Source organism: Erinaceus europaeus, chromosome X (assembly GCF_950295315.1).
Source record: "Erinaceus europaeus chromosome X, mEriEur2.1, whole genome shotgun sequence".
NCBI lineage: Eukaryota > Metazoa > Chordata > Mammalia > Eulipotyphla > Erinaceidae > Erinaceus > Erinaceus europaeus.
This window is the reverse complement of record NC_080185.1, coordinates 94,096,028-94,110,346: the sequence shown is the minus strand read 5'-3', so window position 1 is coordinate 94,110,346 and position 14,319 is coordinate 94,096,028.

Sequence of the window (14,319 nt, the reverse complement as noted above, 5' to 3'; positions counted from 1 at the left end):
CATATTGGGGGTGGTAGCACAGCAGGTTAAGCGCACTTGGCGCAAAGCACAAGGACCGGTTAGGATCCCAGTTAGAGCCCTTGGCTCCCCACCTGCAGGAGAGTCGCTTCACAGGTGGTGAAGCAGGTCTGCAATTGTCTCTCTGTCTCTCTTCCTCTCTATCTCTCCCTTCTCTCTCAATTTCTCTCTGTCTCTATCCAGTAACAAATAAATAAATTTAAAAAAATTAAAAATAAATAAAAAATTAAAAACCAAACAAACGATCATATTGTGTTCTTTAGGACACAGTGGATAGAATTGAAGGTGATTATGCTCAGTGAAATAAATAAAGAGATAAAGATAACTACCAGATGGTTTCATTCATATGTAGAATTTAGAGATCTGATTCGCGTGAACTTGGAAAAAAAAACCCAGAAGCAAATAGTTTCTAAGAATTTGTGAGAAATATAGTGGCTATCATTGGGAGGGTGGGAATATACCTGTTTGGTGTGGTATGGAAATATATCCTGTAATTTTACAATCTTGTAGCCTACTAGTAATCAAAATTAAAAAAAATAAAATTAAACAAAAAGATTAGTGGATAATAATATAAACATTTTATATGGTCACAAAAACTTTGATCTATAGCCAAGATTTTAACTAATCATGTACTTTTAATTATAACATATAAAAAAGTAGCAAGAACTAGCATGTATATAACATATATAGCTTAAAAGAAATACTAGAGAATTCTGGGAGGCATGGCCATGGAATAACTTGGATCAAGTTGTCTCTTCTCCCAAAACAACAAATAAATACAACAAGAGACATTGAAGTCATAATCCACAGCCGAAAGATCTGCAGCCTCAGATGGTTGCTCATGTGTGGTTGGGGCAAAAAGAGGCACGGGTTGAAGTCAAATTAGAGCTCCGAGTGGCATGGTGCTGAGCTCTGCCATTTTGGTGATTTTTCTTTTAAGTGCAATAAGCAGTGAAGGTTGTTTCCAGTGCAGGAAGAAAAGAGAAAGGGGCTTAAAACCTCTCAATCTTTGATTCAAGGGGTTTTTAGCCTTCTGAATTTAAGGCAAGGACACAACATGAAACAGAGCATTTGTGACCACAAGACAGCCCAAAGCAAACACCCCCTCACCCCATCCCCCCTGCAGAGGATCATACAAACAAGAGAAGCCTAAAGCTCACAGTAGCACCACCTGATGGCCATCAATAACCAGCACAGATTAGCAGCAGCTGCATCTTTCTTTCTACTCTCCCTGGTCAACTAAGACTAACAAAGAATATCACCTGAGAACACAACAAGACAAGACTCCATAACTGAACTCTTTAAGTACTTAGACTCAAGTCAATCCAGGCAAGTGTGATTAGTGGATTGAATAGTACTGAGAGAGGGACCTCATAGCACACCATATACAATGGTTAAAACAAGAAGAAACACTGGAGAAATGAACCAAGACAAAAGCCCAGATAACCCCCCAAAGTGTTTTGGGGACAAGATCTAATAACTAATTGAGTTATTAGTCACAAGAGTGAGGAGTTTGAAAGTAATATCATCAGAAGTGGGGAAATAGCAAATAACACTCTGAAAAATATCACTAACTATCTTGAGGTAATTAGAGAGCTGAAAGCTGAAATAGCTGAGCTAAGAGCACAACTAACTGAACAAGCTAATACAGTATTGGAACAGGGTAAGAAAATAGCTGAGCTACAGAAAGCAACAGAGGGCAGAGAGAATAGAATAAGTGAGGCAGAAAACAGAACTATTAAGATTGAGGATGAATTAGGGAAAACTAAGAAAGAAGTAAGAGATTTCAAAAGACATTAAGAGATACTGAAAACAACAACAGAGATTCATATGGGATGACTTCAAAAGAAGTAATATACGCACTATAGGCTTGCCAGAGGAAGAAAGAGAAGGAGGGGAAGAAAGCATTCTACAGGACATAATAGCAGAACTTAGACTGGAGCTGGTGTATTGATGGCAGAGGAGGACCTAGTGGGGGTTATATTGTTATGTGGAAATGGTATACTTGTACAAACTATTGTATTTTACTGCTGACTGTAAATCATTAATCCCCCATTAAAGAAACTAAAAAAGAAATACTAGAGGTTATATATGGTAAACTGTGGTGGAGAATAACAATAAATTGTATATACTAATTTAAGTTTTTCCAAAATACTGGACAGTAAAGAATAGTATTTTTATATCATTTTCATTTTTGCATTATTAGTGAGGTAATTTACTTTTCTATCTGTTTATTGAGTTAATCATATTTCTTCAGCATGTATACTTTTCCCTACATCTACTGGATTTTTTTATTTATGTTTTTTTTCCTCTTTTCCTCTGTTTCTATCTCCCTCTTTATGTCTGAAAAAGTCGTCCCAGAGAGGTGAAACCCTAAATACCCCATTTCCCCCCTACAACCTAATGAGCCAAAACTCACTGTTACCTTATGTTAATATGTGTCTCCCTGATGCCAGTGTGAGCATCTGTTGCCATTTTTCCCGGCATTTCTATTTCTTCCTGGAGGATCTTCTATTTCTCATATTAATCTGTTTAGTTGTTTTCTCCTTAATTTGTAGGTTCTCTTGTTGCACTATGTGTGCTGACCCTTTAACAGATTGAAAGTGTTTTTACCCTTTGTCTTTTAAACTACTGGGTTCTATATCCTTTTTTAAAAAATTTATAATATACTTTATATGTTATGAATATTACCATTTCAATAGACTGAGAGAAAACTAAGTATATATATATATATATATATATCTTGTCTTTAAATTAAATTTCATCATAACATGATTTTTAATTATTTAAAAGAAATACACTGAAAAGAAATATAGGTGAAATCCATAATGACATTTTGGCTGGGAAGTAATTTCATCTACAATTTCTTTGATTAAAAAAATAAACATAAGAGCAGTAACAGATTTAGCTGCATTAGAACCATAAAATTCTATGTGAAAAAAAAAATAAAGCTGACATAATAACAGTGTTAATCTTACTGCCTACCAGGCACTATTCTAAGATCTTCACACAGAATTCAATTGACAAATTGTTGACTAATCATGGACCTAAAGGCATGAATATTGCAGATGAAGACTGGGGTCTTCATTTTGGAAAAAGCTAGTAGGTCTGTTTTAGGTATATTCCAGAGGGCCCATGACTTTACTAGTTTTCTCCTTTACCTAAAATCTAATATGCAGGTGGGCCCAGGTTATTGTCTGGGGAGATGGTGTAATAGTTAGAAAAAGGACTAGAAAGCTGGATCAGGGAAGAGAGTAGCTCCCAAATACAGGAAAGTATATAAATACTGTTAATTGTAAACCACACTGGTTTAATTTGAGGCCCATATTCAGCACAGGAGCCTATGTAACCTCTGCATCCCTGTAGTTTTGAGCTCGCATTCTGTGGTCATGGCTAGGAACACTCCGCCACCCACCACCCCCAGAGCCCTGCCCCACTAGGGAAAGAGAGAGATAGGCTGGGAGTATGGATCAACCTGCCAACACCCATGTTCAGTGGAGAAGCAGTTACAGAAGCCAGACCTTCCACCTTCTGCACCCCACAATGATCCTAAGTCCATGCTCCCTGGGGGATAAAGAATAGAGAAGCTATCAAGGTAGGAGATTGGATATGGAGCTCTGGGGGTGGGGAATGTATGGATATGTACCCTTTTTATCCTATGGTCTTGTCAATGTTTCCATTTTAAAAATAAAAATATGAAAAATAAAAAAATAAAAAAGAATTTAGTTGACAAAACTACTTCATTAAATAGATACCATCATCATCTCTATATGACAGATTAAAAAACTAAGGTGAAGAAAGTGCCAATGGCATAGCATTTACAACTCAATACTTTGCTCCAGGGCCCTTCTTATAAAGCTGTTTTATAATTGCCCCTCTCAATTGTCACAGGAAAAAAAATGTCTTTCCAGAACACAATGAAGTTAAATATGGACTGAGATTTTTGACACCTGGATACTAACCCATCTTCTTGCTTTATAATGATTTGGTCTTGAGGGTGCTGAATATAGATGATGAACCAGAAGAATCCAATGATTGTGACTATTGCTGTAAATTGAAGTATAAAAAAGTCTGGGTGCATGGTATTTCAGAATAGTTATGTAAGGCACAGTGCAAAAGGCTTGTAACATAGCAACAAATAAGCTGCTCTGTCAATTCTCTACCCTGCCAGGGCACCCAGCTGTCCCTGACAGTCTTTGTACAATTTCCAACCAAGATACACTAAATCTGTTTGTTCGGGTGTAGTATCTCACTTTATTCAAGCTCTGGATCTTAGATGTATACATTAGGCATTGTAAATAGAAGGAGAGAATATGAATACATGTGTGTAATTGGATTATACCACAAAATGCTATTCTAAAGAGAAACAAAAATCCATTAAACACTATCAAATCACAGAGAGAACCCTGTATTATCCAGTCTATATGAAAACAAAGCACCACCACCACCAACAACAACAAAACAAGTTCTGTTTTGTAGTTAACCTGCATTTACTGAAATAAATAACAAATACAGTATCTTGTGTCAGTCATTGTTCCAGCAGGAAACAGATTTAAAACTTCAGTTGGGATAAACTAAAGAAGGATTTTTATAGGTAATATTCTCCAAAGTAGACTGAAATAGATATTTTCAATAGGAAATTTACTGTGATTTTTCTGAAGATTAAATTTTGGGGAAGAAAAAGAATCAGAATTGGGTAGGGAGGATGGTTGAAGTAAGGTAACAGCTCAATGAAGATTTTCGAGGGATCTAGTGGGAACCCTGAATCTGGGGTGGTCCTTCAGAGATCTTATGAGTACCATTTGTCATCTTCCTCAACCATACATAGCTAGGTCCTCATCCTTCTTTTTATTCCTTCCCATCTTCCCCCTTCCGAGTTTTGGAATCTACTGCAATAGATCATATGTAATTATGTTAAGTGAAATAAGCCATGTGAGAAGGAATACTACCTTCCATTGACCGTCCATTGGCTATTGGCTGCCCATGTGGACAGACATAACCTTGAGCAAGATGATTTCCTCAGGAGAGCTCAGTTGCCAGGGAACAGTGTGTGTGGGGGGGTGGGGTGGGACCTCAGTGCATATAACATAGTAAGTCCTTCATCTTGAAAGGGATTCTTGGCAACAGGTCACAGCTGTTCTTACTTGATTTATTTTAAAATGTTTGCAGCCTTAGGGCACCAAAGTAAAAACCCTGTGGTGAGAGGTAGACATGCAGCTTCCTGGGACAGTGGGGGGTGGGAGTGGGTGGGAGGGATGGGTCACAGTCTTTTGGTGGTGGGAATGGTGTTTATGTACACTCCTAGCAAAATGTAGACATATAAATCAGTAGTTAATTAATATGAGAGGGGGAAAATCAATTGTATGTCTCAAAGTTTTTCAAAACACAAACTGAATCTTTTCAATATATAGGCTGTGTATTTGATATGCAGACTCTCTCAAAAGCCTAGACCAAGTAGATTAGAAGCATCCAATAGCACAGCTATATACAAGATACTGGATACTGTACAGCAAACCCTAACAAAAGGACTTTTCAAAGTTAACCCAATTACCAAATAATGTGATGATAACATTAACTATCCATTGTCTTTTTGAACCCTAAGACAGCAGGAACCTCACATCTCCACTATAGAGCCCCTACTTCCCCCAGTCCTGGAACCCTTGGATAGGACCCACTTTCCCATATGCCTCTCCCAATCCATACCAAATAATATTGCATCCGCCGATCACAACCTAACCAACGCAACGATTGCCACCTCAACATGCTTCACCTCAGACTGTGTCCAGAGACTTCACGTGTGGAATGACAACCCTTCAGCTTCATTACTCGGGTGAGACCTTTCCTTTCATAGTACACTCTAATTTCATCTCAGGTGGTTCACTTCCTAACAAAGTCCCATAACCTAGATATACACCAGTTTCTGTGAGAGAGAGCTTATGTTCACATGTATCCATAAACTACTGCAAAATATATACCTGAAAGCAGAAGTACACTAGAGTTTGCAGTGAGTACCTCCCTAACACTTCCTCTCCACTATTCCAAGCTTTGGGTCCATGATTGCTCAACAATTTGTTTGGCTTCGTATGTTAACTCTCTTTTCAATCACCAGGTTCCAGATGTCACCAGGATGCTGGCCAGGCTTCCCTGGATTGAAGACCCCACCAATGTGTCCTCGAGCTCAGCTTCCCCAGAGACCCACCCTACTAGGGAAAGAGAGAGGCAGACTGGGAGTATGGACCGACCAGTCAACGCCCATGTTCAGCGGGGAAGCAATTACAGAAGCCAGACCTTCTACCTTCTGCAACCCACAATGACCCTGGGTCCATGCTCCCAGAGGGATGGAAAATGGGAAAGCTATCAGGGGAGGGGGTGGGATATGGAGATTGGGTGGTGGGAATTGTGTGGAGTTGTACCCCTCCTACCCTATGGTTTTGTTAATTAATCCTTTCTTAAATAAATAAAAAAAAGAAAAAAAATGTATGCAGCCTGTATGAAAAAAGTCCAGTGGAAAATTAAAGATAACTTAATTCCGACAAAGATATAGGAAGTACAGCATCTTTCAAATGAAAGACTGAATATATGAAGGAACAATGACTAGATCACTTATCAAAAAACTAGTTTGCCCACAACCCGCCCAGGAAACCCACCCTTTATGTACTTTAATCAGCATAGAAAGCCAGTCAGTCTGTACCTGTAAGTCAGATTTCCTATCTCCAGTAACACATAAAGAAGCTAAACAGTAATTCTTGTAACAATCAGCCACAGTGGCTGGGACTTGATTAATAGTGGACAGCTCCCTTAATTTTTTTTATTAAGTGAACATAGTACTAAGTTCAAGGACCCGCTCTAGGGTCTGGGTTCGAGCCCCCGGATCCCCATCTGCAGGGGGGATGCTTCATAAGTAGCAAAGCAGGTCTGCAGGTGTCTGCCTTTCTCTTCCCTTCCCTATCTCCCACTCCTCTCTCAATGTCTTTTTAAAATTTTTTTCATATTTATTTATTTCCTTTTATTGCTCTGTCTGTTTTATTGTTGTAGTTATGAATGCAATTGTTATTGATGTCATCGTTTTCGGATAGGACAGAGAGAAATGGAGAGAAGAGGGGAAGACAGAGAGGGGGAGTGAAAGATAGACACCTGCAGACCTGCTTCACCGCTTGTGAAGCGACTCCCCTGCAGGTGGGGAGCTGGGAGCTCAAACTGGGATCCTTACTGGGGTCCTTGAGCTTCTTGCCACGTTCACTTAACCCGCTGTGCTACGGCCCGGCTCCCCTCTCTCAATTTCTTTCTGTCTTATCCAATAAAATGGAAAAAAGTGGCTGCTGGGAGCTGTGGATTTGTAGTGCTAGCACCAAGCCCCAGTGATAACCCTGGAGGCAAAATAATAATAATGATATTATAATATAAAATAATAAACATTAAAGTTTTATTTTTACATTGCTGTGGGCTGATAACAACTAAAATATTTGTTTTCTATCTCTTGGCTAGACAAAACAGAGTGTGTAGTATTTTTCATTAGAATGCACTATTAAGGTTTCATCCTCTATTTTCCCATTCTCTTATTAGGTCTTATCTAGGAATGAGGTCATCTGATATTCCACACTCTTCTGGCTTATTTCACTTAACATGATTTTCTGTCTTATTTTAGTAGATTCAAGGACTCTCAAGGATGGAATAAGAAGATGTGGAAAGTGAGTTGAGGACCCACTGACCTGTGATGAAGGAACATGAACAATTGGTTAAGGGTTTAATGTGGTGACACTTATCAAGACTAGACAGAAATCTACACATATGACAATGACAGTTTAAAAAGGAAGACTGTATAAATAAATCCTATAAACAATGAACTTTAGCAATATATAGTTGCAACAGATTATTAATTGTGGGTAAACATCTAGACAGGATATCCGGAAACTACAGGCTTAATGAATGACCCAAGACCTAAGAAACTCTGTGCTCAGAAAATTGTCTGCAATTCAAGCAGTGATGGAGTCAAGAGGCAAAAGCTCCCTTGTGAGCCAAAGCTCCAGGCAACAGCTGAAGGGCTCCTGATCTGAGAGTGGAGGAAGTGAATTACTGAGCACAGCAGTCATAGAGATGCTGAGATTAGATCTGGAATGTATAGGATGTTAAACTAGTCTAAGCTGTTTACTCACCACCACCACCACCACCACTCACCCCTGTTCTGTTTGTCCTGCTTCCTACTTGAGCAAGCTTCTTGAAATTTAGATTTTTATTTTAAGACATTTCAATACAAATGCCCAGACCCCAAAACTCAAGACTTCAGTACTTGCTCTTTCTTCCTTTTGTAGGAGTGCACTTCAATGAAATCTCTTTGGGCTTCTCTTAGACAACTCAGACCTTTTGTCCCCACTTTCAGTATTTTTTCCAACAACAGAAAACCAAATTTGGACTACTAGCCAAATACATTACTAATAAAATAAACTTCAGCTACCCTATGTCATCAGCTCGAATCAAGACAAACTGAAGTCTTCCTCCTTTTTTCATTATAAAACTTTCTCACTCTTATCTGCTAAAACACAAGCAATGGTGACTGATTCTTGTGCTATAGCAAGCTTTGAGTAAACAGCCTTTCTTCTCATTTGGGTGGTCATTTTTAATTTAGCTTCCGCACATCAAATCCTCACTGAGAGTTCAGTAGTAGGATGATTGGCTTTGTCCTGATGCATCTGGATCCAAATTTGGAATGTTTGAAGAGCATCCAAGAATTTTCTTTGCATGACAAATTATTCAGAATCATGAATCAACCAACTTAATTTTGAGGCAAATGTAGTGGGCAGATGCCCAGAAGAAAGAACAAGTGTGAGGCTGAGTGCACACACAAATATATATATATCTACTACCCTCCAATACACAAGTGCAGAAAAACACTTCAAGTTTGGGGCTCAGCAATGGCACACCTGGTTGAGCACACATGTCATCATGTGCAAGGACTAGGGTTCAAGCCTTCAGTCTCCACCTTCAGGAGTTGGGAAGAAGCTTCACAAGCAGTGAAACAGTGCTGCATAGTCTTTTTCCCTCTCTGTCTCACCCTTCACTCTTGATTTCTTTCTGTATCTCCAATAAATAAATAAAAGATAATTTAAATATATATTTTTTAAATTTTTTAAAAATCTTCAAACTTAACAGCCCAATTGACAAGATTAATTCTCAGTTACTGCAAAAAAATTCACATGAAAATATAATCTATGGCAAAGTATTTAATTTGCAAATGTTCTAGTCTGATATGAATATGCAGCTTTGAATGAGCTTCAAGGGAAAGGGGCATTTCCTTAATTACAAAGAAGATACTGTTTGTGGGTTATTTTGTTGTTGTTGTTTGTTTGGTTTTTGCCATCCTAAATCCCTATGTTCATGGAAACCAAACTGGATAGCTTTTGCCTGAAGAAAGATCTCATGTTAAGATCTTATTGTTCCAACACACCTTTACTTGAGAATTTAACTTTTAGGGCACAGGCTAACTTATTAACCTAAATCAATGATTCATGCTGACATTTCCAGCACTACACCAAGTCAGTGGGAGGGAATGACGAGTCATAGAAGGGAGAAATTGTCCTTGAACAATTTAGTAGGCGGTCAACTATATCACCTCAAGCTAGATCTGAGTGAAACTAACTCAACCCTCATTGACACCACAGCAGGCCTTAGTTTTACTATATTAGTTAGATTTAGAGCAGGAACTTCTGATGGCTTTGAATTAAAGCAAGAAGGGTTCTGGGAGGCTTGGGTTTATCATAAAAAATACTGATAAATGAAATGTGAAGCAGATATTGGGGTGAGAAGAAAACACTTATTGGAGAGCAAAATGGAAGACCATGAAAAAAAAATGGACTTTGACTATAAGATGAGCCCTGACCCTTAGCTAGTTGTGTGTACAAGTCACTAGCAAAAAGGCATATTCTGCCTGAAATACTTCTTTTTAAATTTCTTTACTGAGGGATTAATGGTTTACAGTCGACAGTAAAATACGATAGTTTATGCATATGCTACTTTCCCCAATTTTCCACATAACAATTCACCCCCCCACTAGGTCTTCCTCTACCATCATGTCCCAAGATCTGAACCCTCTCCTTGCCCCCACCACAGAGTCTCACTTTAGTGCAATAGACCAAACTGTTGAAATACTTGCAGTGAAGGCAGGAGCAGTGTCCATTAACAGTTACTTAGTAAATCAGCATTCCTTTTCTTCCTGGTCCAATCCAACTCCATCTGCCCACCAGCTATCCACTCTCACCACCAGCAAGTCTTCAGCTTACTTACTGTGATTACTTGGTTGCCCGCCATGACTTCTGTAGTAAACTGGTTGACAGAAGTATTCCCTTCCCAGTGGGTCCTCAAATAATATACATTTACTTCTCTGAGCTAGCCGCTTTAAAATCTGTTCCCCTATCTCACTGAGACGCAAAAGCACCACCTACAAAACGCTTAGTTAGTCTTCATAACAGCACAATGAATCCCTTATTCTTTACATTTTTCTTTTATTGATAGGGACAGAGGAAAAAAGAGAAAGAAGGGGGATAAGGAGGGAGAGAGACACTTGCAGCACTGCTTCACTGCTTGTGAAGCTTTCCCCACCAAAAGCTTGAACTCTGGTCTTTGTGTATAGTAATATGTGTTCTACTGAGTTTGCCACTGCCCAGCCCCACCCCAAATATGTTATTTATCTTATATTAATGAGATAGAGAGAGAGAGAGATGGAGAGAGACAGGCCAGACCATTGCTCAGTTCTGGTTCATGGTGCTTGAGACTGAGCCCAGGATCTATGAAGACCCCGGCATGAAAGTCTGGTACACAAATCATAGTCCCCTACCTAAACTTCTTACTCCATATTCTGAAGAGAATCAGGATATACCACTGCCAATTATGCCATTTTGATGCTGAACTGGAAGTAACTAATAAGTAGATATGAGGGGCCTAGTAGTGGTGTACTTGGTAGAGTGCACATGTCACCATGCAGGAAGACTCCAGTTCAAGTCTCTGATACCCCACGTGCATAGTGGAAGATTCAAAAATGATGGAGCAGCGCTGAAGGTGCATTCCCTTCTCTTTCTCTCTCTCTTTCTCTCTGTCTCAACTATCAAAAAGAACAACAAATTGACCACCAAGAGTGCTAGTGTCATTGTTACATTGTCATTCATTACTGAATCCCAGTAATAACCTTGGTAGCAATAAAATAAAATAAAATAAAATAATAAACAAAAAAAAAACCCACCTGACTTGAGAGGAACTCTGTGCTCTCCCCCTTTTTACCTAAAATCAGGGCATAAACTTATTTTTGTGAGGGTATCCTCTCTCCTTCCAATACTAGGAAGCAAAAAATGGCTTTTCATCACCAGAGATAATCAGTTATTTTTTAAAAATATTTTATTTATTTATGAGAAAGATAGGGAGAGAGAGAGAGAGAGAAAGAACCAGACATCACCCTGGTATATGTGCTGCCGGGGACCAAACTCAGGACCTCATGCTTGAGAGTCCAATGCTTTATCCACAGTGCCACCTCCCGGACCACAGAGATAGAGTGAATTCTTGTTGGAGATAACAACTTCAGTCCGCATCAAAAAGCTTAATTAAACAAACAAAGAAACTAGCAAAAAACTTGTCTTCCATTAGTCTCCCCTTTTTTATTTAGTTTTCTGCAGTTTACAGTGCTCAGAATCCATTTCCTTTAGTCCAGTCACCTTACAATGTATTGCCCTTTGTTAAAATGGCAGATAAGGGGTGAAGAAGCAGCATATCAGTTAAAGCACATACATTATAGAAATGCAATTATCCAGGTTCCAGTTTCTGACCTCCACCTATAGAGGATGAAACTTCAGGAGCTGTAAAGCAGTATTGCAGATATCTCTCTTTCTCTCCTTCACTATATCCCACTTCCCTCACAGTTCCTCTGTTTCTATCCAAAATAAGTAAAAATAAGTATGTTTAAGTAAATTAACATGACATATACATTTTTAAACCTACCTACATCTAGTATTGAGTTTTTACTTATTTTATCTGTGATGCCACTGAGTGCATGTATAATAAATATTTCATAGGATTATTCCTTCTTTGGCCAATGTAATTGACATGTCCCATTTACTAAAACTAAGAGGGGAAAGGAAAATTTACTTCTTTGTGAAAACAGTAACCCCACTCTACAGGTGGTAATTGAGACATGGAGAAATTAAGGCCAAAAGCTCGTAGCAGGTACCCAAAGTTGGAACTAGGTAGTCTCATGTCTTTTTGAAATCTTTATTCTTTTTCTTAACTATTCCTCTGCAACTCTAGCTTAGTAAAGCAGAACATTTATGTATGCTAACTGTGCATGTAAACCCAGGTCACTGTGTATAAAACAAAGTAAAATACGTGGATAGGCAAATACACTCGGGGATATAATACATCCAGGAATGAACCAGGAGGATCTAAGCTTTGTGTATTGGTCAACTTCCTTGCCCCTGTATTACTTTTATTCACCCTGTGACTGTGCTGTTTGTTTACAAACCACAATTTCTGTTGATCGATTGAAAATAGCTCTGAAGTTTTATGAAATCAGAAACGTTTTGGACAGTGGTTCTAGTAAATTCAGGAAGAAAAAAAATGCAGTCAAAAGTTGGGAGTGGAGAAGGGAAATCTTCAGAGAGGGCTCCTTCCAACAAGGCTACTGGGGAAAGGGAAGGTGTTAAGTGATTCTGGTAATTATCCTGTTTCTTTCTCCTCCATCATGTTGCTAAAATATTGTTGAAGGGATTTGGATTCCAAGGCCTGCTAGATATCTTTTGAGTAAGTTAAGATGGTATCATGGACTCATTCATGGAGTTCCCAGGAATTCTTTCTACTTTTTGGTCAAGAAAGTTTCAACCTATACTTCTCATATTAGCAAACCATTCCAGTTAGTGAGCATGAAGCTAATGCTTACATCATTGACATGGACAGAACCACTTAGTCTCATATCATGGGATACAAAGTGTGAACAAAATTGTCAGATGATACACTGCCCACTTCCTTACCTAATCCCTTTGAGTGAAAAGCTATAAGCATGGTGCTACTTCAAACTTATCATGTTTGTTTCACATTAATGGGATTCTACAATCCATCTGCAAGTACGGGACTTCAGGCAGTTGGTTAATAACCCATTAATTTAAAGCAAACCATCACAATCAGAGCAAAGGATTTTGGGAGCCAGAAATAATTTTTTTCAGGCTTCACTGACCTCAGGATCAGAGTACTTTTTATTTGTTATTAAGAATTTGATATTGATTTACAAAATTATAAGATAATGTTGGGTAGTATGCCAGCTCCCCCTGGCTTCTGCTTAACCAAGCACCGGTATGCCTGTATAGGGATTGGTTTGATCCCATTCAAAGCGGTCTATTTACATGGTTTGATCCCATTCAAAGCGGTCTATTTACATAAATCACTTTTACATTTACCTAAAGCGCCACACTCCCTCCAGGGCATTAGTGGTTCAGTGATAGAATTCTTGCCTGCTCTGCCCCCTCTCCTTGTCACACCCTGATTTTCACCAGTCACTTTTCTCTCCACCCTCTCTGCATCACATCCTGTTCCCACCCTACTGGGCTAGTATATTTATAAGGACAAGATTGTAAGGACAAGATTTATAAGGACAAGACTTTAGTTTAGCTTAGCTTGGTATAGATTGCGCTGCGTCCTGCATGAATAAAGAGAAACTGCGTACAACCCAGCCATGAGTCCCGGGTCGTCTATTACCCGCCCGTGAAGCCAGCCTGGCAAACACAACAAGATAATAGGAGTACAATTGCATGTAATTCCCACCACCAGAGTTCTGTGTCCCCATGCCCTCCATTGGAAACTGCAGTAGTTCCACCAAGGTCACAGATAATGGGTTAACTGTGAATCTATCACTATCTATATCTATATTTTGTTACTAATTTTTCTATGGTCCTGCCTTCATTTCCTTTCTAAGCCACACCTATACCTATTACTATTTCCAAGTATCTTTCCTTTTTTAAATATTTATTTACTTATTTATTCCCTTTTGTTGTCCTTGTTGTTTTATTGTTGTAGTTATTATTGTTGTCATCATTGTTGGATAGGACAGAGAGAAATGGAGAGAGGAAGGGAAGACAGAGAGGGGGAGAGAAAGATAAGACACCTGCAGACCTGCTTCACTGCTTGTGAAACGACTCCCCTGCAGCCAGGGCTCGAACCAGGATCCTTACTCCAGTCCTTGTGCTTTGTGCCACCTGCACTTAACCCACTGAGCTACAGCCGGACTCCCGCATCTTTCCTTTATTCCTCTTCTTTCTCAGGTAAAAGAAACAG